The 27,420-nt window shown below is 38.1% G+C and overlaps 1 long non-coding RNA gene across 1 annotated transcript; it reads right to left on the bottom strand.

Moving 5' to 3' along the window:
• On the bottom strand, window positions 1,032-10,474 carry LOC107637780. The gene is made up of 5 exons (XR_001619521.2): window positions 10,359-10,474; window positions 10,200-10,234; window positions 10,059-10,109; window positions 9,722-9,826; window positions 1,032-1,198 (listed from the first exon to the last, which is right to left on the bottom strand). It is a non-coding gene; the product is annotated as an uncharacterized LOC107637780 (long non-coding RNA).

Here is a 27,420-nt window from a genome sequence, read left to right as displayed (position 1 = left end):
CAGACAGTGGCGGTTATGGTGGTTATCGGAGAAACGAAGAGGGAATGTTAGAGAGAGAGAGAATGGGTGAAGCACGCGAGTGTTAGGGTTCTCACGTGGATGGGATTAAGGAGTTTTGAATCCACGCGTACGCGTCCAGTACACGTGCGTGTGGATGGGCGAAGGAATAGAGGGATGCAGCAGTACCAGGTGCGCTTAAGCGTGGATGAGGGTGTATGGAGGAACACGTACATGTCACTACAAGAAAACACGTCTATTGCCACGCTTTTAAAGCATGGCGAAAAGCTGAAAAAAGCGTGGCGATAACTTTTCGCCACGCTTTTTGAGCTACCGCCACGCTTTTGAAAGGGTGACCTATCAAAGGGTGGCAGTTGCTCTATCATCACGTTTTTTGCAGCCTATTGCCACGCTTTTGTACAAACTGCCACTTGTAAAAGCGTGGCTGTAGGTGGAAAATACGGCCACGCTTTTAAAGTGTGGCGATAGGTAGAGGTATGGCCACGCTGTCAAAGCGTGGCAATAGGGCAGATCTGGCCACGCTTTTCAAGTGTGGCAGTAGACCAGATATGGCCACGCTTTTAAAGCGTGGCAACAAGAGCAAATATGGCCATGCTTGTAAAGCGTGGCAACAAGAGGAGATACGGCCACGCTTTTAAAGCGTGGCAAAAGGGGAGGTACGGCCACGCATGTAAAGCATGGCGAAAGCGTAGTAGTAGAGGAGGTATGGCCACGCTTGAAAAGCGTGGCAAAAAAGCTTAGATACAGCCACGCTTTCTAAGCGTGGCAATAGATAGAGATATGGCCATATGGCCACGTTTTTAAAGCGTGGCAAAAAAGATGGTCAGTAACCTAGTTCCCTTTTTAATCTTCATAAATAAAACCTTATATGAATTCATAGATAATTTTATAGTTTAGTCAATGACCAATAATCAAGTAATCCAACTTTCATAAAATTGTCACCAAAATAAGTGTGTGATCACATAACAACATACACTAACAAAATACCAAAAGTGAAAGTCATAACTACTCATGAATTCCTAATCAAAATCTTCTTCAAAATACCAAAAGTGAAAGTCATAACTTCTCATGAAATTCCTAATACATGAATTAGAATTCCTAATCAAAGTCTTCTTGTACTTCATGCCAAGATATAAAAACTTCATGTATCATTGCAAGCTAAATTGTTTTGACCTGTGCCCTGCAAAATAAAAAACACAAATGAACAACTACAAATGAAAAATGGATGATGCAGTAAACTTCAGCCCACTAATTTTTCTAACAATTAGATTTGACATCAAACTTAATTTTTGTAACATAAAAAGCATTCTAACAATCAGATTTAATTTTGCTACATATATCCACTAATCTGCACAAGGATTCTCAAAATCTTCTTTAAATTTGATATCAAACAAACAACTTATTGTTCAATAAATAAATCTGATTTATAGCATCAATGAAAACGTGATACAACATTCATGTTCCCTCAGCCAATGTTTGATATTCTATTATTGAGCCAAGCCTAAACCTAACAAACTAAAACTGAAACATATATTACTTACTTTTAACAAAATAAAGATGTGAATCATGCGCCTACACAGTATGATGATATCAGCCATTACCATTAATATCTCTCTAAAACTTCATAACACACTATGAAATTTGAATCGTGCATTCATAATTTTCAGATAGAAGGAACCAATAAGTGAAACAAGTGAAAAAGAAGATGTAAAACATACAACAATGGCAACTAGTTCAAACCTTCCAAGTTCTAAGAAACTTAACTCTTTCCACCAGTCATAGTTATTCAAAATCATATTAGAACCTTCCAAGTTCGAATTCAGCAACAACAAACAAAATTGAAGTACTTGGTTATATTCCAACATTTTTATTAATAAAAATATTATAATTTTACCTACATCATCTTTGTGTGGAATGTGAGTTGCTTCGGAGGAGCGAGGAGTATTTCTTGCTTTGCTACTTGAGGTATCCAAAGGAGAATCTTGGGCAGCTTGAACTAAGGTTGTTACCTCTTCATCGCTCATTCCAGGGTTGAGTTGGTGCACCAATACCTTTAATAAACCACATACACCATCCATCTTCTTCTCTAATGATGAGACCTTAGTGTTATATTCAAATTTTATGTGGCGAATCTCCTCATCTTTTTTAAGAGAGCTTCTTGTAATCGAAGCCCTATAACAACGAACTCGACCTGGTTGGTCCTTTCCTAACACTCCTACAAATGCATCCTCTTCATTTTCTCCTGCTTCTAAGCGGTTCTGAAGTTCAGTCTATCAAAAAGCAACAACCAATAAGGTTCAAAGTCACATTAACTCAATTTAGATAGAAATCACATCAGAATTCAAAATGTACATATCCAAAATAAAAATACAAACAACTCACAATTGTGGCTTGTGTTTTAGCATCAATTTCTTTTCCTTTTTTACTTGTGCGAGTTGCTATGAAAACTTAAGCCCTTGATGGTTCTTCACTGTTCTCTTTAGAGTTGCGCTAGAATATATAGAGAAAAGTTTACATGAAGCATACTAACTAGGCAACTACACCATGAATACACATAAAAGAGAAATCACAAAGAATAAGTTATATTACCAGCTGCTTACACAACTATTCCAAAATTTGTGGATCCCATTCGGTGAGGAGATGTTTGTTTTAACCTATTTTCAGTATTCTTAGCAGAGATAGCCTAAATATAAAGAATCAATGAAGAATCAAATTTCTTCCAAAACACCTAAGTTTAGAAACATGAAGAATCAATGATAGTATGCTTGACGGTATAGGAAGAAATAAAAGGCAATATTACCTTGATGGCCGGAAGACTCCAATACCGAATTAGTTTGCGAAATTGAACCTCGGGAATCTCTAATGGTCGGTTCTTTATCATTTCTTTCTTTGTGTTGTACTTCACGAAATGCTCTTTTTTTATTTCTCTCTTATATTTTTTCCATGCACCACAAAATCCCTGCATTACCCACGGCTTTGATCTTATGGGAAGAATGAACTTTTGCTATGCAACACAACACATTAAAATATCAACAGTTAGCACAAATAATGTGACAAATAAATTAACAAAAAATTATCTATAATGCCATATTTACATACATTGGCATACTCCCACATTTCCTCTTTGAGTTTACTAGGCACACCACTCCAACTAGTATATAACAAAGTCACAAAACGAGGATTTCTAACTGTTGTGCCCAATAGTTGGTTGAGGTCAGATACAACCTCGTTGGTTGGACCTACAGGCTGCCCTTGAAAAAATTCCACTTCCCGTCGATCATTAAAATCTGTGGCATGAAGCTTTTTGCACGTAGTTTTTCCACGGGTTTTCTTCTTTATTGTGCCTAAGTCCGAATAAAATAACATAATTCAATTGAGAAGTAATATAAGCTCTAATTAGACAATAAACTAAACAAGAAAAGTACCTTCATTACTAGTTTGTCCTCCACTACCCGCATCATTTGCATTATCATCAAGCTCATTTTCTTCATCTTCCTCATCTTCTTCATCTTCCAAATTTATCCCATGTACCTTAAAATACATGTCAAGACTCATTCCTTTTTTATTTGAAGTTGCACTCATCTCGTTTATATCTTCTCCGTCATCATCAAAATTTCGATTTGGACTCCTAGCCAACCCTTTTGCCCAACCAGGCACATCTTTTTTCATGGCACGAATTTTAAACCATTCTGAAAATTGTTGACTGCGGTCATTGGCTTTCTCCCACTTTGTTCTTCATGGATTGTTATCATTAACTGCCTCCTCATGCTTTCTGAAGAGATTAAATATTCATAGTCTTAGTTGTTAGTAAAGTTAAATATGATGATTGAGATCTAACAAATGATAATGAATCGAAGAAAATACCTCATGTAGACTTCGATCTTATCACAATTGTTTAGGATGTATGCATGACCTTGTATTTCTGATTTTTCATCTAAAATAAATAAATCTCCTATTCTTCCACCAAGAGGACATCCTTTGCTTGGAAACAAACTAGGAGTTCACACCTCATCTGAAACACACTCATCGTTGTTCCGAGGGATTCTATTAAATCTTGTCTGAACATCTTCATGCAAATATCTTAAGCAAAAATTGATACACTCATTTGCCAAATATCCTTCGGCAATAGATCCTTCTAGACGACTTCTATTACGAACATACGATTTTAGTGTGCACATATACCGTTCAACAAGGTACATCCAACGATATTGAACTGGACCACCTAACCTCACCTCATTTGCCAAATGAATAGGCAAGTGCACCATTATGTCAAAAAAGCTAGGAGGGAAAATCCTCTCCAATTGGCATAATGTCTCAGCAATCTCTGCTTCTAAGTTAACTACCTCATCTAGGCTAATTACTTTCTGACATATTCAACGAAAAAATGAACATAATCAAACTAGAGCGATGGCAACATGGTCAGGAAGTATGCTCTTGATTGGTACTTGCAACAAGTAATGCAACATGAAATGAGCATCATGGGTCTTGTAACCAGAAATCTTCTTTTCTGTTTCATGCACACATCGAGCAATATTAGAAGCGCTACCGTCAGGTAATTTTGCCGCTTTCAAGACACTACAAAAGATTGTTTTCTCTGCTGAAGTCATTAAAAAGCGTGACTTTGCTAACTTAGTTTTTTTTCCATCCTTCGTATCTTTTGGTTGAAGGTTTTTCCTGATACCCATGTCTTTAAGGTCAAAACGAGCAGTTGCATGATCTTTCGTCTTTCCAGGAATATCTAAAAGAGTTCTAATTATGCTATCAACTATATTCTTCTCTATGTGCATGACATCAAGGTTGTGTCTAAACATGTTGGACTTCCAATATGGTAAATCAAAAAAGATTGACCGTTTTTTCCAATTTGATATGCCATTTTTTGATCTCTTTTACTTCTTCCCAAAAGAATTATCTACCTCTTGCAATATATCAAATACAGTTGAACCTTCTAACAACTGCGGTGCAGACCTGAATTCAGTTTTTCCATTGAAAGATCTTTTGTTATGCCTCCATGGATGATTCATGGGTAAAAACCTTCGGTGATCCATATAAACAGTTTTGTGACTATGTTTCAGATAGATAAAAGAAGTCTCATCATTACAACATGGACAAGCCAATTTTCCCTTTGTACTCCACCCAGATAACATAGCATACGCAGAGAAGTCATTAATTGTCCACAAAAGGCATGCTCTCATGTTGAATGTTTTGTTTTCTTTCGAATCATATGTTTCGACACCTGACTCTCATAATTCTTTTAATTCTTCAATCAACGGTTGAAGATAGACATCAATGTCATTTCACGGTGATTGTAGTCCAGGAATAAGTAAAGATAGCATAAAATAATCAGGCTTCATACTCATCCAAGGGGGTAGATTATACACTATCAAAACAACAGGCCATGTACTGTGTGTACTGCTCAAAGTTCGGAATGGATTGAATTCGTCGCTTGCTAACCCAAGTCTCACATTACGAGGCTTCTTTGCAAAATCTTCATGTCGATTGTCAAATACTTTTCAAGATTCACCATCGGTAGGATGCCTTAAGGACCCGTCTTTAACACGCTCCTTGTGATGCCAAAACATAGCTTCGACAGTTCTTGTGCACATAAAAAGCCGTTGAAGTCTGGGAATCAAAGGGAAATGCCTTAGAGTTTTCGCAGCAACTTTGCGAGGCTTTCTAGATGAGGTAACATTATATTCTTCTTCATGATGCTCAATATAACGGGATGTTCCACAGACATGACAAGATGAGTCATTCTCATACCCGTTCCGATACAACATGCGGTCATTGTGACATGCATCGATCTTTTGGTAGTCAAAACCCAAGTTCTTCACCATATTCTTGGTTTTACCAAAATAAATAGGAATATTCAAATATGACATTGCTTCTTTCAATAATTTCAAGAGAGAAGTAAATGACGCATTACTCCAACCATGCAAGCATTTTAACAAGTAAAGACGAATGGTAAAGGATAATCTTGTGAATCCTTTACACCCGGGGTATAGTTCTTGGCTTGCCTCGTCTACCAATTTATAAAATTCCTTTGCACATTCGTTAGGCCCCATGTTTTGTCCATCAATTTGTGTATTATCTCGAAATTTATCACGTAACAACTCATCAATGTTATTATTGCAGTTATATTCACTGCCTATGTCACTGTCAATATCTATAGCAAAAAGTGATTCCGCATGATTAAACCACCGCCTATAACCTTTTACAAAACCCTGGCATATTAGATGATCATATACGTCATCTCTCTTTAACCAAAATATATTACAACACTTTGCACAAGGGCATTGAATTTCTTCCCCTTGAGGAACTCCCTTTGATGAGAAAGCAAAGTGTAAAAATCTTTCTACACCAACTTGATATTCTTTCTCATGACGTGGTGTATCCATCCAGTCTTTCGACATATCCATCGAAAACCTATATATTTCACGTAGATAGCTAAGTTTCTAAATTGAAGTCCTTACTATTAGTCTCACTAACTGCAAATCTAACTTTCTAATTAACTAAGAGACAATGTTGTGCAAGCCTCCAAAATACTTTGAAGGCATTAGACATAAAATAACAGAGAAAATTGAATTTTAGCAATGCTCAACAGGAAAGCACTAAGTTGCACGCATAACATCAATAACAAATTAATAGATGTATTTAAATTTTTATAAACCAACCTTAATTACTGTCTTAATCCGTTCCACAACAGTAGCAAAGTGGTAGCACAGCAGAAGCAGAATTAGAGAGGTAGCAGCGGCAGGGAACAGCTATTCAGTAGCAGCAGACTATTATATTACCACAAGAGCAGCAGAACAAAGAAGTGGCAGCAGTATTGGATAGATAACTATCAAAAGCCTGAACAAAAATAAGCTACATTGAAACCCAAACTACTAATTAAAAATAGCAAGATAGTAGAATGTCCTTAAATGGCCTAATTCATTTGTTCTTTCTACTACTACTAAAATCCACTCATCATGCTGTGCCATTTATACTTCTATACTCCTAAGTCCTAACCCATAATTTTGTTTTCAATTTTCTTAAACTTTAATACAATTTGCTAGTTAATGCAAAGTATAAAGTGGGTTGATGTGATTGTGAAGGAATAAAAAAGGGAAAATAGAAGCAAGTGTTGGGAGCTACTCATTGCTGATGGGGAAATGCATTAGGACCCCTTTTAAAAAAGCAAATTTAAATTCAAATTTTGAATAAGTAAAAAGAAAATTCAAATTTAAATAAGGCTTATTTTAACTGATATGACCCATTTAATAGCATTCCCAATTTTAAAATATTATTTTTTTAAATTTGTTTTTTCTTAGACAAAAAAGTGAAGGGATAACCATTTTTATCTAAAGCTTTTTTTTAGAACTCGAACGCAAATAAAAGGCTTGAAAAAAAGAATTATAATCTAGTTGTCGCAATTTCCAATTATTGGCCAGTGGTGAGAACAAAAAACCATATGCATAATGTATTCATAGCATATATAGAAATGGTCATCAAGCTTTTTGAACTGGAATATCCAACAATCAAAATACTGCTATGGTCCAGGCTCTACATCTTTTAATTTCATCACACTCTAAACCTTATAAATTTAAAAACATAGAAACTACATTACACCTTGAAACTAACCAATAAACTGCACACTCAGTGACTAATGGCAGAGAAGACTGAGTAGGGAATGGCAAAGACGAATGCACTAGCAGGGATGAAAGAGCAAAGCGGAAACAGCGGAACCTCTTCAAACTTGTTCTTCTGCTCTCTCAATAGCTTCAGTGTTGTTAGTGGTTGTTACTGCAAAACACAAAGCATAATAACATTACTTTGTTAATTAGTGAGCAAAAGAGGAAATGCAAATTGAGAAATCAGCAGCAGCCAATGATTACGGATGTAATGAGCATGAATGCATAATAAGCACGAATGCATAATAAGCACAAAGAATCGCAACGAGGAAACGAGTTGCTAACACATGGCACGAAGCAGCAACACTTATTAAACAGCATCAGTAAATAGTTGTTTCCCAGGTTCAAGTAAACAGCAAACAGAATTCATATGACTTAACCAGTTCCACAAACTGAAATCATTGTAGTTCATATAATAGTCCAGATTCTCTAATTAACCACCTAATTCAACTAAACTAAATTAGTTGAACTAAACAGGCTAAACAGAATGAGTTAAACCAGATTAATCAAATAGAAATATTAGTAAGAGCATGGAAACAATAGACTGCAGTATTACACAAACTACACCATAAATTACATATGAGCTACAGTTTTCAAAGAAAAATAGGGGCCAAGAAAAATATGAGCTACACCATAATATGATACTCTATCAAACAAAAGGCCGTCCAGCAACCAGATCAGAAGAAAAATTAGATCAGACAATAAGGCCAGCGAACTGTCAAGACAACAAGAAAAATGAAAAATAAACACACAAGATATGCACATTAAATAAAATCAGTCAAGTTCAACCAGATCTTAGATCTCCACAGTAGAAGATCAGAATCAAAGTTATCAGCATGCTATATACAATTAAACATAGCACAATTTCTAGATCTACTAGGTCTCTAACACATGGCACAAAGCAGCAACACTTATTAAACAGTAGTAGTAAATAGCTGTTTCCCAGGTTCAAGCAAGCAGCAAACAGAATTTATAGACTTAACCAGTTCCACAAACTGAAATCATTGCAGTTCATATAACAGTCCAGATTCTCTAATTAACCACCTAATTCAACTAAACTAAATTAGTTGAACTAAACAAGCTAAACAGAATGAGCTAAACCAGATTAATCAAACAGAAATATTGGTGAGAGCATGATCAATCAATTATTGGTGAGAGCATGGAAACAATAGACTGCAGTATTACACAAACTACACCATAAATTACATATGAGCTATATTATTTAAAGAAAAAAAGGGGCCAAGAAAAATATGAGCTACACCATAATATGATACTCTATCAAACAAAAGGCCGTCCAGCAACCAGATCAGAAGAAAAATTATATCAGACAATAAGGCCGGCGAACAGTTAAGACAACAAGAAAAACCAAAAATAAACACACAAGCTATGCACATTAAATAAAATCAGTCAAGTTCAACCAGATCTTAGATCTCCACAGTAAAAGATCGGAATCAGAGTTATCAGCATGCTATATACAGTTAAACATAGCATAATTTATAGATCTACTAGGTCTCTTCATTGCAATAAGTGCTAAATACAAAAAGAGAAGTTGAAATTAAATGAGAAAACATAATACATATAGTAGTAGTGGTAAGAGTTGCCTATAGACTATAGGTAGGGTTCCCTCCAATCTATATTTCCTTATTTAATTGCCATGTTACTACTATAAAATTGTACACATACAATATAAAAATAATCCATATAGGTAGCAGATCCCCTATTATGAATGCTTGTTCTTTATAAAGTTGTACCAAAAAAAATCAAGTTGTCCCATTATTTGTTTAATCTTGTGCTGTTGAATACTAAAAGTATAGTCATTCTTTTAAACTTCTTCCAGCTCTAACATAACTTAGTTACAAACTATTGGATGGAACAATCATATTTAAACATTCAACTTGCCTCAGTATTAAGTATTTAAGTTCATTTGCCAAAATAAAACAATTATAATAGCATAATTGTCCTTACTTGTTCAAGAACTGGTTAAATTTACTTGTCCATACAACTTTTGCTTATTCTGAATGCTTGTTCTTTACTTGTGTGTGAGTTACTATGCTTCTCATCTGAGCTCGACTACCTTGAAGGTTAGCAATCTGCTGCGTAAGCCTTACCAACTGTCGAGCAAGAACTTTAGTTGCAGCCTGAATATTGCACAAGAAATGAAGAATATATTAGCATGTTTGGCACAATAAATTATCCAGAGACTAGAGAGAAATAACAGTTTTTAATACTTTTAAAACTTTTGACAGAAGGCTATTTCAATATATAAGATGTTTCGAACTAAAAGTAAGCCAATTCGAACACATTCAGATCAACGTGACAGCTTATCAAGTAATTATGCATAAGAAACCTATGAGAAAATGTGGATCATACCTTGTTTCCCGTCTTAGCAGTTCTCTTTATCTCAGCAAGAAGCTTCTTTTCCTAAAAACAGTAAGAAAGAAAAACATTAGAGATAATCCCAAAGTTCAGCAAGAAAATAATTAGTGATCAATGAATAACTGCTTCACATACTTCCAATTGTAATGCTCCAATTTCCCTCTCTATACCTGAAAAACATCACCAAAAATCAATCAATAAATAATTTCTAGGAAATTCACACAAAATTTGAAGAGATATTTATATTAGCATAATTGAGCAGCTTTTTCTTTCTATAGCATAAAAAATAGTTACCTTGAATGAGATTATCCTGCTTTAGGAATAAGATTTTACCCAGTCTAGTCCAAACTCTCAAAAACTTCTTTTAAGGTCAGATATGTCCCATCTCTAAATATTACAACCTGGACAAGTTAAGATTATTCACAGTCATAATCTTTCTAAAAAATAATTCACGGGATATTAATAATCAAAATGGTGTAATAAAAGGCATTTGGTATTGACTTCTACATTGATGATAATTAGTTGATCATTTTAAGTATCCTGAATGTCGCAAGTATTGCAGCAGTATTATCTATCCCATTCATATGTTGAATTAGCATACTAAAAAGTTATTCAATATTCTAAGTCTATTTTCTATTTTTATTAGTACACATACATGGGAAAGATTGATGATGATGAGTGAATGGCCGGAGCAACATGGTGGCGGCCTAGTGGTGGCAACAAACAGAGTGCACCTTTGTGGCTTTGTCATTCCAGAAAAAAACCATGTACGTCCACAACATCGCAAGCAACGCGTGTTGAGCATTATCAATTAACCAAGAAGGAACATGCGATCAGAGAGAACGAATCAAGGGAAAATGAAAATGGAAAGGGAAAGCCCTAAAATTAAACAAATCGAAAAAAATTGAGAAAATAAAAAGAGGAAAATCGATCAGACCTTTGGAATCGAAGGGCTTGGAGGAGAAGAGATCGCCGGGGAGATTGACCTTGCCGTCGCCCATGTTTGGTGGAGCTCGAAGGTGAACAGAGAGATCCAGAAAGATCAGAAGAATAACAAGAAAGAGAAGAAGAGTATGAAGACGAAGATGAAGATTAACAAGATGAAGAAGAAGTGGTTTCGAGTGACGAAGGCTAAGGGCGAAGGGCGAAGGGCGAAGGGCGAAGGGCGAAGGGTGAAGGGCGAAGTGCGAGGGTAATGGGAGGCGCTCTTCCAGGCTTAGGGTTTCGAGTGATTAGGGTTAGTGTCTTTGGGTTGGGGACCGGGTTGGGCTCGGGTTGGGAGCCGGGTTGGGGGCCGGGTTGGGGTCAATGGGTTGGAGCCCCTCTCGCCACGCTTTTAAAACGTCACTGTTTTGCTCTACGGCTACGCTTTTGAAGCGTGGCAGAAAAGAACCTTTTGGCCGCGCTTTTAAAGCGTGCCAAAAGAGTACTAGGATATGGCCACGCTTTGTAAGCGTGGCCATAATAAAACCCTGTTGCCACGCTTTCAAAACGTCCCTGTTTCTCTCTATGGCAACGCTTTTGAAGCGTGGCAAAAAAAACGTGGCCGTTTCTCTAATCAATTGCCACCCTTACAAAAGCGTGGCCGTTGATACTTTTTGCCACGCTTTTGAAGCGTGGCAATAAAAAAAGTGGCCAAATCTCTAATCTATCGCCACCCTCATAAAAGCGTGGCCATAGACCACTTTTGGCCACGATTTTGAAGCGTGGCAAGAAAAAAGCGTGGCCATAGGCCTTTTTCTTGTAATGCGTGATACACGCGTCTGCGTGGGTCGAGATTTGGGCCAGAGGCACAAGGTTGGCTCAGAGTGGCACAACTCTCAGGTCATTAGTATGAGGCTGTGCCAACATATCGACGAGTACGCGTCATGTACGCGCCCGCGTGGGTTGGGTGAAAATACAATGGACGCGGGAGCGTGACGTACGCTTAGGCGTCGACAGGGAAAGGGTGCTTCCACGCATACGTGTCATGTACGCGTCCGCGTGGGTTGAGAATTGGGCCAGGGGCACAAGGTGGGCCCAGAGTTGGCACAACTCTCTAGAGAAAGTATGGATGTTGTACTGAGGCATCGACGCGTACGCGTGATGTACGCGTCCGCGTGCATCGCTCTCTCCTCTTTTTTTTGGTGAAAACACTAAAAATAGCTCAAAATTCTCCTATCCTTCCCTATGACTCAAAAACCAGCCAAAATGCAAAATTAACCATATTTTTTAATTCATCCTGGAATCTCCACCAATGTTTGCATCTCCAATGTCTACCGGGATCCCAAATTTGGCGCATAAAGCCTTCAAGTAAGCGTAGGTAAATGGCAAGGCCCGAAAAGTATTGGTTGTTGAAATAAATTCCGGGGTCCCAAATCTTGTTCTTGCACCCATCTTCTTGTTGACTGCCATAATGAAATTTGGGTGACAAGGCTTGTGAATTCTCAATTAAGCATCCAAACATTCTCCTAGACCCATGCAAATTGGTTCTACACCAACCATTGCAATTCAGCTTTAAGCATGCAACCATCATGAGCTTAGAGTGATGCTTCCAACCACTACATAACTCTTTCTTACTCTTAACTCCACAAATAGCTCTAAGTTGACCATCATTTTCAATCAAACCATATTCAAGTGAGAAGGTAAAGCTTAGGAATAAGAATTTTACCCACTTAAATGTTGTAATGAGTGATGGTGATTTCGGAAGGGAGACTTCCCCACACTTGGCCAATGCAAGATCCGTTCCCTTGTTCGCTTCCTTTACAACTTCCACCTCTTCCCCAATTTCTACACCAAGCTCAACGGAAGAAGATTCAATTATAGAGAGGAAGTTATCAATGATTGAATCCCTCTCTTGATCAATCTTCTCACAATCTTCGACCATGATTTGCTTTGGAGGTTGCACACCCTTCTCAACATTGATATGAAGGGGATTGGTCAAGGTGGACAAAAAATTGCTAACGATGGAATCCACTTCTTGATCAATTTCTCTCAACTCATTATCCACTTCAATAACATTGATAACCTTAACTTCCTCCTCTTGATGCAAATCTTGCTTCAACTCCTTTTCTCAACCTTGAAGCTTCGAATTCACTCCCTCACTAAGCTCTTTGATTGCTTCTCCACATTCATCAACAGAAGTGCCTTGATCACGTAGGTTTAAACGGAAGGAGACTATGTTGTAAACGGCTTCCGCCATGGTGTCAATCTTGGCTTCTAACTCCTTGAACTCCTTTTGGGTCTCTTCTTGCCTTTGGAGGTAAGAGCTAATATATTCTTGAAGAGAATCATCCATCAGAGGTGGAGGGGGAAAAGATGGTTCATTGTTTGGGAGGGTTTGATAATTGGAAGTTGGTTCATCTTGGTAAGGGTGTGGAGGTGGTGTATATTGAGGTGGTTCTTGAGAGTAATTGTGTTGGAATGGTGTTGGTTCCATGTATGGTTCATATGGCTTGTAGGATGGTTGGTATGATGGATAAGGATTAGGTTCATACGGAAGGGTTTGGTGATATGGGGCTTGTGAGTAAGGTGGTTCAAAATTAGGTTGAGGAAGTGGTGTATAGGCATATGGTGTTGGTTGTTGACAATCACAATAAGGGTCACCACATTAGGTTGATATGCATTAGGATTGGAATTATACCTATAAGGAATCGGAGGGGATTGTTGGCAAGAGGGTTGATGAATCCTTCGAGGCTCCTTCCATCCTTGATTGTTCCATCCTTGATGCATGTTATCATTGTAGCTCCCATTTCTTGCAACATAATTTGAACCAAACTCATAGCCAAAGTGACGATGAGAATTCATAATAGCAAATAAAAACCAAAGCTGCAAAAATAAGCAACAACATCCTAAAACTAACAAAGACTAACAAACAAGCCAAAACTATTCACACTATATACAATAGCCAATAATATAACACCATTGCAACTCTCCGGTAACGGCGCCATTAATTTGATGCCCGAGAATCACGTTGGTTAGGAATTTCTCTTATAGAAGGAAGAATTTCGTTGTAAGCATAGCTCCAAACCAACAAACAACTCCCGTATCAAATTAAATTTCGGTTGTCACAAGTAACGAACCCCAAATAAGAATTAACCGAAGTGTTTAAACTCCGGGTCATCTCACAAGAAATTGCAATGAAGTGTTTAGTTATTGGCTATGAAGACGCAGGGGGTTTGATTTTATAATTTCAAGAAAATATAAAAGAAAGGAACTGAATGACAATTAACTAATAAAGAAGGGAAAGGAACTCTTGGCTAAGACATGGGAAATTGGGATCACCATCCTTGTCTACAAACCATGTATTGACAATTATGAGGAGCCAAACTCATTAAGTCTACTTACAAAAGCCTTAAGTACGTGATATCTACTCCTAGGCTTGAAGTACGTCAAATAGCTTGATCAACATCAATCCATAAGTCCTAACCTAGCTACTAATTGACTTAGTAGTAGGCTAGAGTCAATGGTTATCAAATTAATCACCAAGGGTTCTAAAATCACCAATTCACTGAGACCCAATGACTCAAGGTCACACAATACCCTTAGCATATGCCAAGAGTAAAGAGAACTACTCAAAAATTAGAGGAAACATTCTATCAAACACCTAGTGTGCAATAAAAGTAAAGCATAGTAAAAGTGCAAGAAATATAAATCTACCAACTACCAATTGCAAGGAAAGTAAAATTCACAACTCAATTCAACAATAAAAGAACATCAACATCAAATTTCATTAAAAGAGATCCAAATCCAACATGAGTGCATGAACATAAAAGAGGCATAAAAGTCAAATCAACATCACAAACTAAGAGAATAATGGTGTAAAAGCAAGAAATTATAAAGGAAACAAGATGAAATCAAGTAATCAAACCTAGATTTAAGAGAAATTAACCTAATCCTAACCTAATTCTAGATAGAAGAGGGAGCTTCTCTCTCTAGAAAACTAACTAAAGGCTCATCATGACTAACTAAGTGCTCCCCCCTTGCTCTAGATTGAATTCTGCATGAAATATCCTCAGAAACGAGTTGGAATTGGACCTGGCTAGCTCAGAAATCACCCCCAGCGATTTCACTTTAAATGCGTCACATGCCGAGCATCACGCGTGCATGTGCTTGACGCATGCGCGTCGATGGCAAAACCTCTACTCACGTGTACGCGTGCTTGACACATGCGCATGGCTTGTGAATCCTCAATGCACGCATACGCGTGCATTACGCGTGCGCGTGGCCCTCTGATGCACGGAAACTTGTCTCTCAACAGATTTTCCTCGGCAAGTATACCGAATTGTCGTCAAGTAATAACTCACAAAAGAGTGAGGTCGAATCCCACAGAGATTAACGGATTAAGCAATCAATAGTTGATTGATTATCCTAGTTAGACGGTTCAGATTTTGATGATGGGCAGCAGGATGTGTAAATAACATGAATGTAAAGGGAAACTATAAAGTGCAGAAAAGTAAAATGGCAAGGAAAATAAATGTAAGAACTAAAAATAAAATGAACATTGGGATCAAGAGATATTGCAATCCTCCTGATCAAGTTCATTCTCATCTCTTCCTCAATCAATGCATTCATTGATCTCCTTAGCAATCTTAAGTGATTGGGTCCCAATTCCTTGGCAACCCAATCTCTCTAAGCTTGAACAATTTCCCAATTCCTTGATTTAATTGCTCATGGGAAGAGATGAAGTTTGGTCACTGATTATACCACATGTATTTCCAAATCAAAGTGTTGGTAGGATTATATGTCACTATATCCATCCAAACCCCAATTTGGTCCAACATGAGAAAGCAATTCTAGCATGATCTCCTCATCCCTTTTCTAAGGCTCAGAGGAGATCCAATTATGGAGAGCTTCTCTTCCAAGATAGCTAACCAATTAGATGAAGACCGAAAGCTTTCTAGTAAAATCAAGAGAAAAGAAAGAGGAAGAAGAATGAAAACTACAATCGATCCATTAAATGCAATAGAGCTCTCTAACCCAATGAAAAGAGTTAGTTGATCATTTCTCTACCAAAATAGAAAAGAAAGAAAGTGCAGAAAGGTAAAGATGAAGATTAAAACTAAAATTGAAACTTCAAAATTCATACATGAAAAGTACAAAGAAAAGAAAGAGAAGGAAAAGTGTGTGAGGGGAGGGAGTCCGAAGACCCCTCTTCAATCCCCAATTCCAGAATGATTTCAAAGTAAAAACTAAGGCCATTATATAGGCTCTCCTAAATTACAAAATGAAATGAAATTAAAAGCAAATTACAATTAAATGAAAACTCCTATTCTAGATGCTTCTTGTGACCTTGATTGGTTGACACTTGTGGGCTTGCTTGCTTGAGGTTGGGTGGTCCATGAAAGAAAAGTGAATCAAGTTGAGGTCCAGGTGCTAATGTTAGTGCTACCGTTAGCCACACTAACGTTACAAGTGTGGCGTTAGTGCTGAAGTTAGTGTGGCTAACGTCACAATTGCTACCCAATTGGTGTTTTTAGGGCTTAAAAGATGCCTCTCGTTTGTGCTTCAATTTCATGCCCACTATAGAGTGTTATATATCGTTGGAAAGCTCTGAATGTCAGCTTTCTAATGCAACTGGAATCACCTCAATTGAACCTCTATAACTAAAGTTATGTTTCTTTGAAGTGGACAAGGTCGCTGGCATAGTCGCTGGCGTTATTGGAAAAAGTGAGTGCCAATAATGTCCGTATTCAGGGGATTAATATTGCCAGGTTCTGGAGCTCAAACTTAATGTGCACCCCATACTATTATATATTGTTGGAAAGCTCTGGATGTCTACTTCCGAACCCTTTTGAAAGCGCATCATTTGGAGCTCTATATCTCGAGTTACATATCTTGGAAGGTGAAGAGGTTAGCTAGCCTTACTACAGGTTGATACCATGTTCATCTTTGCACTTTCTGAGCAGGTTTTCTCCCTCAAATTTAGTGTCCACCATGTAGTGCCATATATGCTTGGAAAGCTCTGGGTTCCTAATTTCCAATGCCACTGAAATCACCTCATTTGGAGTTTTGTGCCTCAAGTTATTCTTGTTTGAAGAATGCATGGTCAGGCTGCCGGGTGAGATTTCGCCCACGTTAGTGTCTACGTTAGTGGCACTAACGTGGCCTTCTTTGCTTCACAAACGTTAGTGGCGTTCACTTTGTACACTAACTTTCACAGCTGCCTCCTTTGTTCCACGTTAATACCATTAAATTTCTCACTAACATTGAGGCTTCTTCTCTTCTTCCACGTTAGTGCCCACGTTAGTGACGCTAACGGGCAACTAACGTGGGCCTTCTTGCCCTTCGCTAACGTTAGTGGCATTAACGTTCTCACTAAATTTCCAAGCTTTCCTTCCTTCCACTTTAATGGCCACGTTAGTGGCACTAACGTAGCCACTAACGTGGCTCTTCTCTGCTTCTTGTTACCTGAAATCAATCAAACAAAGTACATCAAAGTCTTGCTCTTAATCATGAGATCATGCATCATCCATTTATCATTTAATTCATGCATAATTCTCATGAAATCATTCAAAATTCACAATGTTTGCTTGAATCATGGTATGAATGCTTTTTCAACCAAATACTTACTTATTTCCTAAGAAAATGCATGAAACCAACCTAAAGCATACAAAAAATGGCTAGTAAAACTAGCCAAGATGCCCTGGCATCACAACACCAAACTTAAATCTTGCTTGTCCCCAAGCAAGAAAAGAACTATGCATAAAGATTTCTCTTAATTGGAATGTATTGAAGAATTGCTTATGATGCCTTAGTGGCTGAAGTGAATAAGTGACAGTGAGGTTAAGTGCATGTTTGGGCGCCATTATTTTGTTAAAAAAAGATCTTTTTTCAGTGAAAAAAGATCTTTTTTTTTATTTTTTAACGTGTTTGGCAAATTTTTAGTAGTAAAAGTAAAAGCACTAGTAAAATAAAAAAAAGATCTTTTTTGAGAAGCTGTAATTTACATCTTTTTTTAAAAGATATTTTTTCTTTAAAAAAAAGATGTTTTTCATGTAATAAATGAACAAAAAAGTACTTTTATATTGTTATACCCAAACATAATTGATAGATAAAAAGACCTTTTTACATGAGATATCCAAACATAAAATTACTTTTACTTCTCTATAAGATCTTTTAAAAAAGATAACTCGAAAAAATATCTTTTTTTAAAAGCTCACCCAAACAAGCCCTAACTCTAATTTGTATGCTTATGCAAGGATTCCAGTGCTCATTAGTCCTTACATTTTGGAGGTCTTAGATCTTAGGACTTTCATTCAAATGATATTATGGAATCCTCTTTATAGATTGTCACCTTTGAAGCAGCACTTATTTTCTAGAATTTTTCTTTTCTTTTTGTATCTTGGCCTTGACTCTAGGTATCATGTCTCAAAGCGGCTTTTTAAGATAAGCTTTCAATCAATACTCCCAAACCAGTTGGTCTAAGGTATTAGGTGTTGAAGCACCCCTTAGGATATACTTGCTCAAGCCTCTCTCTTTGACACAAATCCACCACAAGCATGTAACTAGGACAATAACTCTTTGAGTTCTTGTTTCTTTCTTTTTTTCCTAGTAATTGATGCTCAGAGCCTTAGGCTTCTTCTTTGTTTTTCTTATTCTTTTGTTTTCTTTTGTTGCTGCTTCTTGGATCAATAGATATTTGAGAAATTCCATAATACTTTTCTAAATTTCAATTCCTGTCTATGAGCTCCCATGCAAGTTTTCACAAACATGCAACCTCAATACATAATCATACAATCAGAACCTCCACTCCTCTTACTCTTTTGCTTGCCCCAAGATTTATAAAATTCTTCAATATTTTCCTTTCAAAAGAATGATTTCCTTGTTGCATTCTTAGAGATATTGGGTGCAAGTAAAATTCAAGATGATAATCATGATATCATAGCAACATGTTACAAATCAAATATCAAATTATGCTTATTCACACGGAGTAACCACACATGCATACACAGAAAATAGAAGACAATCATGCAATTTAAAGTACTGGAAATAAGTAAGAAGAAAAAGGAACTTTACCACCTTGTAGTTCATCTTCATTGTTGTTGCCCTTTTCCTCCTATTCTTCCTCTTCCCACACCAGACTTAGAATGATTGCTTATACTCAAGCAACAATTAAAGCAGTGGTAATGGGGTCTATGATGGATCATGAATGTCTTAAAATGAAGTGTGAGTATGCATGTGTTTCAGCAAGCAAGATTAAGGATACAATAAAGGCACAAGAGATACAAACAAAGACATTTTGATTGCATTAATAAGTGGTGTGCTTGGTACCTTGCATGAAAGATAAGTGGCAACACCAAACTTAGTATGACACTCTCAATTTAGAATGTTGCAAGTACCTAGTGGAGATTGAAAATTAAATTGTTGCATGGCAACACCAAACTTAGAATGCAATCATATGCCAAATTATTGAAAGTAAACTAAGCAAGGAAAGAAAATGTTAACTACGGTTGGGTTGCCTCCCAACAAGCGCTCTTTTAATGTCATTAGCTTGACATGTTGTTCATGAATTTCTTCCTCTTCTTCCAGTTTGTTAAGAGGAATGACCTCAAGAGGAAAGAGGAACCAGTTAATTCCCCTTGTTTTGAGTGCCTCTCCCTAGCAAGCCTTCTTTTGTTGTTAGCTTGAGTAAACTTGCTTGTTGGGGTAGGGGTGGGATGACTTTTGGTTGACCTTTTCTTCTTCATGGATATTGTCCTTCTTTTCTTGGTCACCATCCTCTTTTTAGTGCTCATATTGATTGCCTTTACCACCTTAATTTCAGTACTTGGGTGTTGTATGATGGTTGGAGCATCCTTTTCATCAAGAGCTTTTTGAATTGGTGGTTCAATGAACTCATCCTTTATGCAACTCTCTGTTTTATTGGAGTAGTGTGGACTCCCTTGATTGACTTCCTCCCTTTCTACTGCATGATGTTGCATTAAGCCTTTTGGGAGTAAGTTTGTATGTTTCTTTGTCACCCTTAGTAGCCTCTGTGGGTATGGAGCTTTGGGCTGATATACTCTCACAACCTCCTCCTTCTTCATATGAATCTCACTTGGTATGGCTGCCTCTTTTTCTTGTTTTTCTGATTCCTCCCTTGTTTTTGACCTTTGAATGAACTCCTCTATTTCTGGAGAGAGTGAAGTGGTCTCTCTTTGTAATCTCAGCTCTTCAATGAATTGTTTTTCAGAATAGAGTTGTGCATTCTGTCTCAATTTTCCTTCATGGTCTCTTTTTGCTATTTTCTCCTTTTCATTTGTTTTTATCATTTCTTCAAGGAGGAGTTCTATCCTAGTGAGTCTCTTTTCTTCTCTACTTTTTTTGAGTTCTTCAATGATGAGTTCCATCCTAGAAAGTCTATCTAAAGGAGGTTGGGTAGGTTGTAATGGTTGGTCGGGGTTGGCTTGTGAATGGAATTGGTTATTTTGTGGTTGTGTGTTCTGAAAGTGGTATGACTCTTGTGGGTAGTGGATTGAGTTTTGTGGATGGTGAAATAAATTGTATGGATTTGGGACAGAATTTTGTGTTGAGGTATACTCAGGTGATGAAGAATTTAGGCATGTAAAACTTGGAGGTGAGGTTGGATAATTGAGAGGTGATGGCTCTTGATGAATGGGGTATGAATGAGTGAAATATCTTTGATTTTGATCTTCCCAGCCACAACTTGAGTAGTGATCAATTTTACCAAAATATGGACCATTTTGTGGCTCTGGAAAGTACCCCATTTCATGTTCTTGATACTCCCACCCACCATGAGCATAGTAAAGTGGATCATTCTGTATTGGTGGAGAGTTTCCCATGAAATTTGATTGGCTAAAATATGATGGATGCTCTTTTCTTTCCTGCAAAAAGCTCTGTCTCAAACAATAATCACCAAAAGAAATTGGAATCTCCATTGTAATAAATGAGGGATTCTTAGTGAGGCAATATCACAAACAGTTAGTTAGCAAAAGAAAATAAGAAGCAAAAGAAAATAAAGACAAAAGAAAAGTGTCTAATCTAGTAAATCAATCAACCGGTAGTTTGTTAATCACAATTAATCCCCGACAACGGCGCCATAAACTTGATGCACGGAAACTTGTCTCTCAACAGATTTCCCTCGACAAGTATACTGAATTGTCGTCAAGTAATAACTCACAAAAGAGTGAGGTCGAATCCCACAGAGATTAACGAATTAAGCAATCAATAGTTGATTGATTATCCTAGTTAGACGGTTCAGATTTGGATGATGGGCAGCAGGAAGTGTAAATAACATGAATGTAAAGGGAAACTATAAAGTGCAGAAAAGTAAAATGGCAAGGAAAATAAATGTAAGAACTAAAAATAAAATGAACATTAGGATCAAGAGATATTGCAATCCTCCGGATCAAGTTCATTCTCATCTCTTCCTCAATCATTGATCTCCTTGGCAATCTTAAGTGATTAGGTCCCAATTCCTTGGCAACCCAATCTCTCTAAGCTTGAACAATTTCCCAATTCCTTGATTTAATTGCTCATGGGAAGAGATGAAGTTTGGTCACTGATTATACCACACGTATTTCCAAATCAAAGTGTTGGTAGGATTATATGTCACTATATCCATCCAAATCCCAATTTGGTCCAACATGAGAAAGAAATTCTAGCATGATCTCCTCATCCTTTTTCCAAGGCTCAGAGGAGATCCAATTATGGAGAGCTTCTCTTCCAAGATAGCTAACCAATTGGATGAAGACCGAAAGCTTTCTAGTAAAATCAAGAGACAAGAAATAGGAAGAAGAATGAAAACTACAATCGATCCATTAAATGCAATAGAGCTCTCTAACCCAATGAAAAGAGTTAGTTGATCATTGCTCTACCAAAATAGAAAAGAAAGAAAGTGCAGAAAAGTAAAGATGAAGATTAAAACTAAAAGTGAAACTTCAAAATTCATAAATGAAAAGCACAAAGAAAAGAAAGAGAAGGAAAAGCGTGTGAGGGGAGGGAGTCCGAAGACCCCTCTTCAATCCCCAATTCCGGAATGATTTCAAAGTAAAAACTAAGGCCATTATATAGGCTCTCCTAAATTACGAAATTAAATGAAATTAAAAGCAAATTATAATTAAATAAAAACTCCTATTCTAGATGCTTCTTGTGGCCTTGATTGGTTGACACTTGTGGGCTTGCTTGCTTGAGGTTGGGTGGTCCATGAAAGAGTAGTGAATCAAGTTGAGGTCCAGGCGCTAATGTTAGTGCTACCGTTAGCCACATTAATGCTACAAGTGTGGCGTTAGTGCTGAAGTTAGTGTGGCTAACGTCACAATTGCTACCCAGTTAGTGTGACCTTGTTTGTGCTTCAATTTCATGCCCACTATAGAGTATTATATATCGTTGGAAAGCTCTAAATGTCAGCTTTCTAATGCAACTGAAATCACTTCAATTAGACCTCTGTAACTCAAGTTATGCTCCTTTGAAGTGGACAAGGTCGCTGGCATAGTCGCTGGCGTTATTGGAAAAAGTGAGTGCCAATAACGTCCGCGTTCAGGGGATTAATATTGCCAGGTTCTGGAGCTCAAACTTAATGTGCACCCCATACTATTATATATTGTTGGAAAGCTCTGGATGTCTACTTTCCAATGCCTTTAGAAGCGCATCATTTGGAGCTCTTCATCTCGAGTTACACTTCTTGGAACGTGAAGAGGTCAGCTGGCCTTACTACAGGTTGATACCATGTTCATCTTTGCACTTTCGCGGCAGGTTTTCTCCCTCAAATTTAGTGTCCACCATGTAGTGCCATATATGCTTGGAAAGCTCTGGATTCCTACTTTCCAATGCCACTAGAATCACCTCATTTGGAGTTTTGTGGCTCAAGTTATTCTTGTTTGAAGAAGGCACAGTCAGGCTGCCGGGTGAGATTTTGCCCACGTTAGTGTCCACGTTAGTGGCACTAACGTGGCCTTCTTTGCTTCGCAAATGTTAGTGGTGTTCACTTTTTCCACTAACTTTCACAGCTGCCTCCTTTGTTCCACGTTAATACCATTAACTTTCTCACTAATGTTGAGGCTTCTTCTCTTCTTCCACGTTAGTGCCCACGTTAGTGACGCTAACGGGGCAACTAACGTGGGCCTTCTTGCCCTTCGCTAACGTTAGTGGCGTTATCATTCTCACTAACTTTCTAAGCTTTCCTTCCTTCCACTTTATTGGCCACATTAGTGGCACTAACATGGCTCTTCTCTGCTTCTTGTTACCTGAAATCAATCAAACAAAGTACATCAAAGTCTTACTCTAAATCATGAGATCATGCATCATTCATTTTATCATTCAATTCATGCATAATTATCATGAAATCATTCAAAATTCATAATGTTTGCATGAATCATGGTATGAATGCATTTTTAACCAAATACTTGCTTATTTCCTAAGAAAATGCATGAAACCAACCTAAAGCATACAAAAAATGGCTAGTAAAACTAGCCAAGATGCCCTGGCATCACCCTCAATTCTCCATTTTGCTCATTGCTTCATGAATTCTCCACTTGCATGCTTTCCTCTTCATTTCTTCCATCCAATACTTGCCTTCTGAACCTGAAATCACTCAACAAACACATCAAGGCATCGAATGGAATTAAAGTGAATTAAACTCACCAATTTAAGGGCCTAAAAAGAATGTTTTTACACTTAAGCACAAATTAAGGGAGAATTACAAAACCATACTATTTCATTGAATAAATGTGGAAAAAGGTGATAAAAACCCCTAAAATAAGCAGAAGATAAACCACAAAATTCGGGTTTATCAACTAGCCAATGCCAACCTTCACCGAACATTGGTCGACTGATGACCGGAATTCACACCCCATATAAAAATGATGAATCCGTTCTTTTGGCAAGCGCACTAAAAAATTTCGTCAAGTAATAGCCCACAATGGAGTTGGATCGTATCCATTGATATTTTTGAGAAATTTTAATCAATTGGTGAATTAGTTAAGCTAAGCAAAATAGATTGTGATTGCAGAATTGTAAATGGGCAGAAACATAAATGACTCAAAAGTAAAGAGAAACAGTAAAGTGCAGAAAAGGAAATGGCAACAATGTAAAGTGTAGAAACATAAATGACTTAATTGTAAATGGGAATGGAGATTTGACAGAATGTAAAGAAAGCTATAAAGAAAGTGGAAGGTAAGAATAGGGGAATTCATTCAGATCAGGATATGTTGTTCTCTTTGGATTAAATCTAGTTTATCTCATCTTCAATCATGCAACTCATTGACCTCTTGGCAATCATGATTGATTGAGCCCAAATCCCTTGGTGACTCAATCTCTCAGATCTTGATCAATAACCAATTCCTTGATCTAATTGTTCATGAAGAGAGATATGCTTGGTCCTTGATTATACCACACATCATCATAGGTCCAAGTAGAGGGAGGATTATATGTCACCATATCCAAACACCAAAACCCAGATCCTACTCAAGTGTAAGAAGGGATTTCTAGCATGATTTCATGTTTCCTTTTCCAAGGTTCCCATGAAACCCATTTTGCATTCAACCTCTTTCCCAAGATGATTGAACACTAACATTAAAACGAAATTTTTTCTAGCAAATCAAAGAGAAGATGAAGAGAAGAAGAAATTCACTATCATTAATCCATCAAGTACAACAGAGCTCCCTCTCTCAATGAGAGGGAATTTAGCTACTCATAGCTCAGAGAAAAGTACTAGAGATGGAAGAGATGATGAAGTGAAAAGTAAATCTAACTAAAAACTCTACTCAACAACCCCATTCCCTTTCTGATTACTTCCAGGGACTATTTATACTACTCCTAGCACTAGAATAAAGAAAATACAAAAAAGAAAAGAAAATTACAATTTGGAGAAAAAAAAACTCAATAAGCATGACCTTCCAGCTGGCGTGTGACAAGCGTTTGAGTGGCGTGCCACGCCCAACCTCCAATTTGGCTTGAAGCACCATGCCAAGCTCTTCAAGTGGCACGCTCCATATGTTAATGTCCCTGGCGTGCCACGCCTTCAAGCCCAAGTGGCACGCCTAGGGTCTTCTTAAGTATTGGTGTTAGCCTGGTGTGCCAAGCCTTCGAACCCAAGTGGCACGCCCAGCCCTTTTTCTTCTTCTTCTCTCTTCTGAAAAGTTGAACTAGCGTGGCACGCCTAGGGTCTGGCATGCCACACCCACTATGTATGCTTGGTTCCTCTTCTCTGGGCCATTGAACTAGCGTGGCACGCCCAAGTTCTGGCGTGCCACGCCCACTATGTGTGCTTGGTTCCTCTTCTCTGGTCCATTGAACTAGCGTGGCATGCCCAGGTTCTGGCGTGCCACGCCCACTATGTGTGCTTGGTTCTTCTTCTCTGGATAATAGAACTGGCGTGCCACGCCTAGTGTGTGGTGTGCCACGCCCAGCATTTCACCTTGGTCCAGTAGCTGGCGTGCCACGCCTGGTCCTTCAAGTGGCACGCCTAAGTGAGAATCTGGAGCTGGCGTGCCACGCCTTCGACACTAAGTGGCATGCCCAGCCTTTGCTTTGGCCTTTTTTAACATTGGCGTGCCACGCCTGGATGCTCAAGTGGCACGTCTAAGTGAGGATGAGATCTTGGCGTGCCATGCCTTCGACACCAAGTGGCACGCCTAGCTTTGCTTTGGCCTCCTTGAGTGTTGGGGTGCCACACCTGGGTCTTCAAGTGGCACACCCAAGTAACAATTAAGAGCTGGCGTGCCACGCTTTCGACACCAAGTGGCACGCCCAGCCTTTTGGGCTTTCAACCTCTTCTCTAGAAACTTGTACTAGTGTGCCACGCCTTGATGCTCAAGTGGCACGCCCCTTTAGTGTGGCTCTTTTAAGCTTGGTGTGCCACGCCTGGGCCTTCAAGTGGCACACCCAAGTAACAATTTGAAGCTGGCGTGTGATGAGCGGATAATTTATATGCTTTTTGGCATTATTTTTACATAGTTTTTAGTGTGATTTAGTTAGTTTTTAGTATATTTTTATTAGTTTTTAATAAAAAAATCACATTTCTGGACTTTACTATGAGTTTGTGTGTTTTTCTGTGATTTCAGGTATTTTCTGGCTGAAATTGAGAGACATGAGCAAAAATCAGATTCAGAGGTTGAAGAAGGACTGCAGATGTTGCTGGATTCTGACCTCCCTGCACTCAAAGTGGATTTTCTGGAGCTACAGAACTCCAAATGGCGCGCTCTCAATTGCATTGGAAAGTAGACATCCAGGGCTTTCCAGAAATATATAATAGTCCATACTTTACCCGAGTTTAGATGATGCAAACTGGCGTTCAACACCAGTTCCATGTTGCATTCTGGAGTTAAACGCCAGAAACAGGTTGCAAAGTGGAGTTAAATGCCAGAAACAGGTTACAAACTGGCGTTCAACTCCAAGAGAAGCCTCTACACGTGTAAAGCTCAATGCTCAGCCCAAGCACACACCAAGTGGGCCCCAAAAGTGGATTTCTACATCATTTACTCATTTCTGTAAACCCTAGTAATTAGTCTGATATAAATAGAACCTTTTACTATTGTATTAGACATCTTTGATCAGTTTTATGCTATCTTAGACCTTTATGGGGGCTGGCCACTCGGCCATGCCTGGACCTTGCTCTTATGCATTTTCAACGGTATAGTTTCTACACACCATAGATTAAGGTGTGGAGCTCTGCTGTTCCTCATGAATTAATACAAAGTACTATCATTTTTCTATTCAATTCAAGCTTATTCCGATTCTAAGATATTCATTCGCACTTCAATATGAATGTGATGATCATGACAGTCATCATCATTCCCAACCTATGAACGCGTGCCTGACAACCACTTCCGTTCTACCTTAGATTTAATGAATATCTCTGGGATTCCTTAATCAGAGTCTTCGTGGTATAAGTTAGAATCCATGGACGACCATTCTTGAGATTCGGAAAGTCTAAACCTTGTCTGTGGTATTCTGAGTAGGATCTGAGAAGGGATGGCTGCGACGAGCTTCAAACTCGCGAGTGCTGGGCATAGTGACAAACGCAAAAGGATCAATGGATCCTATTCCAGTATGATCGAGAACCGACAGATGATTAGCCATGCAGTGGCAGCGCATTGGACCATTTTCACTGAGAGGACAGGATGTAGCCATTGACAATGGTGACGCCTAACATACAGCTTGCCATAGAAAGGAGTATGAATGATTGGATGAAGACAATAGGAAAGCAGAAGTTCAGGAGGAACAAGCATCTTCATACACTTATCTGAAATTCCCACCAATGAATTACATAAGTATCTCTATCTTTAATTTACGTTTTATTTATCTTTTAATTATTAAATCTCCATAATCAATTGAATCTGCCTAACTGAGATTTGCAAGATGACCATAGCTTGCTTCAAGCCGACAATCTCCGTGGGATCGACCCTTACTCACGTAAGGTTTATTACTTGGACGA

This window comes from Arachis ipaensis, chromosome B04, assembly GCF_000816755.2.
Source record: "Arachis ipaensis cultivar K30076 chromosome B04, Araip1.1, whole genome shotgun sequence".
In the NCBI taxonomy this organism is placed as follows: domain Eukaryota; kingdom Viridiplantae; phylum Streptophyta; class Magnoliopsida; order Fabales; family Fabaceae; genus Arachis; species Arachis ipaensis.
Note: the sequence above shows the minus strand (reverse complement) of the source record. Positions and strands in the feature narration are given on the sequence as shown.